Source organism: Alosa alosa, chromosome 14 (genome assembly GCF_017589495.1).
Source record: "Alosa alosa isolate M-15738 ecotype Scorff River chromosome 14, AALO_Geno_1.1, whole genome shotgun sequence".
Classification (NCBI taxonomy): domain Eukaryota; kingdom Metazoa; phylum Chordata; class Actinopteri; order Clupeiformes; family Clupeidae; genus Alosa; species Alosa alosa.
Window position 1 is genome coordinate 13356831 of NC_063202.1, and position 4109 is coordinate 13360939.

Below are 4109 nucleotides of genomic sequence, written 5' to 3' on the forward strand. Positions count from 1 at the left end.
TCAAGGCTAAAAGAAAACTGTTCTCAAACGTTCACTTATGTTTGCAAATTTGAATGCAAAGATGAAAATAGGAAGTTACATCATTAATAGGACTTTCTTATGAACATATGGGCTGTGACGTCATCAAGGGGCCAGGCAGTAGATATGTATAGATACCGCATTGTCCGTTGAGTTTTATTAGGAGGAATATGTGAATGTGAGCGCCATATTGATAGGGACGACACTTGACTTCACAAATGAATGGAGTCTAATGATGAGCTGAAGGAGTTTTGGGCAATAAAGTCCTCAAACTCAAAAAATAAATATCTCAACTGATGGACATGGATATGAACTTTAATTCATACCTAATTATTTAACACTATTTACGTGGAGGAAAATAAATTATTTTTGAGAACTGTTAAAAAGAAACACGCACACTCTTTACAATATGTTTTTCTGTTTATTTCCATCTTTGACATACCAGTTTTATCAAAAACTGACTTTTGGCAGTTTTGATGATTTCAAATTGGAGACGAGCTAGATTTTGCCACTTTGAATGTTACCAGGCATTTAACTACAGAAAAGTTTCAAATAACCATATTTGACAACTAGTAGGAGACAGATAACATGGATATCGTCAGAAAAGTTAAAACCTTTGTTTTACATCACTTCAGAAAATGACATTTTCAATAATTCAACTTTGCAAACAAATCGACACTTTGCAGCCTCCACTGCTTTCCCATTCATTAGCGTTATGCGATGGCAGCAACGAGATAACAGGTAGGCTAAGACCTTAGATCCAACATTGGACATGACAGGCTAATACAGTATCAATACTATTATGACAAGTGACTAAATGAGTAACGTTAAGTTTTTAGGATTTTGTCTTTATTCATTTGCATTCAATACACAACAAAACAATGGTTAACTGGCATTAAATTAGACACTTGTCAGTACTGATAGCCAACTCAGTCATGTTCTCCACAAGCCTTTATAGGACTCAGTACTCAATGTTCTCCATAAGACACAACAACACAACAACAAAGAAAACACAAGCGTGATTATACATGTACAAGGTCAGAAGGCGCTCCGATTTGTACACAGCCCATACACACACACACACACACACACATTGTCCTCCACCCACAATGTCTGTTTTCCACTCAGAGATGCCTGCTTCTCCATTGGCCTCCAGTCATGTCCTTCTCAGTGTGTTGCCCTCGGCGATATGGCGTTAGCGTTGACGTCCAGTGCGGTATCTACGTGTTCATATCTATGGGACCAGGCTGTGATGTCATCCTTAGGGGACAGGAAAATGGGTTACGGGGTTGTGATGTCATCATTAGGGGACAGGAAACTGGGTTACGGGGTTGTACAGGCTCTGGTCTCAGGGGAATGACATCATCCAGCACCAGTGGCCCCCCATGACACCTGAGAGGAAGTGTGTGAGTGTGTGTGTGTTAGAATGTGAGTGTGTGTGCATGTGCAGGAGTGTGTGTCTGTGTGTGAGTTCCTGAGAACATACTGCCTAATTAAATTATTTCATCTTATTCAATTATTTGATGGCAGCTCTCCAGACCCAAACACTCACACACACACCTCACACACACACACTCTCTCTCTCACACACACACACACACCAAAGGTCCTGCTCTCCCTCTTTGTCCCACTTTTCTTTCTTTCTTTTGTTCTTTCTTGTGTGTGTGCGTGTGTGTGTGTGTGCTTGTGTGTGTGTGTAGTGTGTGCGTGTAAGTATTATTCAGTGGTTCTGCATAAGCTGGGCACAATGCTAATAGAGTTAGGGAGAAACTGACCTTTGACCTGAATGAGATGTAGTGTGTGTGTGTGTGTGTGTGAGAGAGAGAGTGAGGATCAGTTACAGCAAATATGATATTCTGCATTCTTCTCTTTGAGTCGCACTGGACACAGGAATAAGCTATGTTTTAAACACATGCTCTTACCCACCCCCCACCCCAAAGACACACACACACTCTCTCACACACACATACACACACACACACACACACACTCTCTCTCTCTCTCTCTCTCTCTATGTCTCTCACACACACACCAGACACACACACTCTCTCTCTCTCTCTCTCTCTATGTCTCACACACCACACTCACACACACACCTGTACACCAGGAAAACCAGTCTGGCTAGCTGAACCGGCTGCTCTTACTGGAATGTTACTTTTAGACTCCACTGACAAAAAGAATAAGTGTGTGAGAGAGAGAGAGAGAGGAGAGAGAGAATTTGAGAGAGAGAGAGAGAGAGAGTGTGAGAGGCAGAGAGTGGGAGAGAGAGAGAAAGAGTGTGAGAGAGGGAGAGAGTCCTTTTCTGGCCTTTCCCCACAGTGAGATTAGAGAAATGTGTGAACATTGCCCCCTGCTGGGTGTGTGTGTGTGTGTGTGTATGTGTGTGTGTGTGTATGTGTGTGTGCGCGCATGTGTGTTTATATGCCAGTTAAATGTTTACTATTCATAATTTGCACATTATTTGACACTGTTGATCTGTGGTGCGAACTATGCTCTAATTTATGAGGTGTTAATAAACCCAGGGATAATAAGTGTGTGTGTTTATGTCTGTGTGTGTGTGTGTCAGACCGGGAGTGAGTTACGGTAAGATCAAAGCCAGATTGTCTCGAGTGTGTGTAGCCCATTGCCAGCTTCTTTCCCACCTACACACACTCCGCAAACGTGCACACACACCGCAAACATGCACACACACACTCCGCAAACGTGCACACACACAGTCCGCAAACATGCACACACACACTCCGCAAACGTGCGCACACACACTCCATCAACGCACAGAACACACGAGAGACTGCATGATGAACGTTTATTTGTACAAAAGCATGGAGCCGACAACGTGTCCACACACACACACACACACACACCATGTCCTCCACACGCACACCACGTCCTCCACACACACACCACGTCCTCCACGCACACACACACACCATGTCCTCCACACGCACACACACACACCACGTCCTCCACACACACACACACACCACGTCCTCCACACACACACACCACGTCCTCCACACACACACACACACCAAGTCGTCCTCCACACACACACACACAGACAAACCACGTCCTCCACACACACACACAGCCACACACACCACGTACTCCACACACACACACCACATCCTCCACGCACACGCACACACACACCACGTCCTCCACACTGCTTTATCAAAAGCATGCACCAACACAGAGACAAAAGGTAACTGCTGAGAAGTTATGAAAAATAAACAATAAATCAAACAGACATAATGAACATAGAAATGAAAGAAAACATGGAAGACAAAAGTGTTGGGAAAGTTCGCCTGTTTAGAGATGTTCACCCACAGGCACTCAAAAACACACACACACTCACACACACTGAAAAACACACACACACACTCAAACTCTCTCTCTCACACACACACAGACAAGCACACGTGCTCTCTCTCTCTCACACACACAGAAAAACACACACACACACACTCAAACTCTCTCTCTCTCACACACACACACAGACAAGCACACTTGCTCTCTCTCTCACACACACACACACACACAGACACTCTTCTCAGTGTGCACGCCTGTCTCAAACACTCATTACACACACAACTCCAGCTTGCACTGATAGCCTCACCTGTCACCATCTCTGGTCTACGTTTAAATGTGCAGTCAGCTGTAGTCTACTGTAGTGTGTTGCAGTCAGCTGTAGTCTGCTAGTATTACACACACATTTTCACACACTCTCTGGGATATAAAAAAGCACTCAGCCGCTCTCTCTCCTCTTTGTTCATTTGCGCCCATACAAGGCCTCTGTTTACTCTGCGTGTGTGTGTGTGTGTGTGTGTGTGTGTGTGTGTGTGTGAAATCAGGCAGTATATCTACCATAAAAATAACAATCACCATCAAAGTTCATTGGTTATTAAAAATAAATAAAAAAAATAATAATATAAAAATATACATAATTTAATAGATCAAATAAATGTGTAACAGGAGGCTATTTCCAACCAAAAATAAACATGAAATGTGTTTATTAATGGAAATGTATATTTATGAATGTAATGTTTATTAATATACATGTATATTTATGAATGTAATGTTTATTTCTA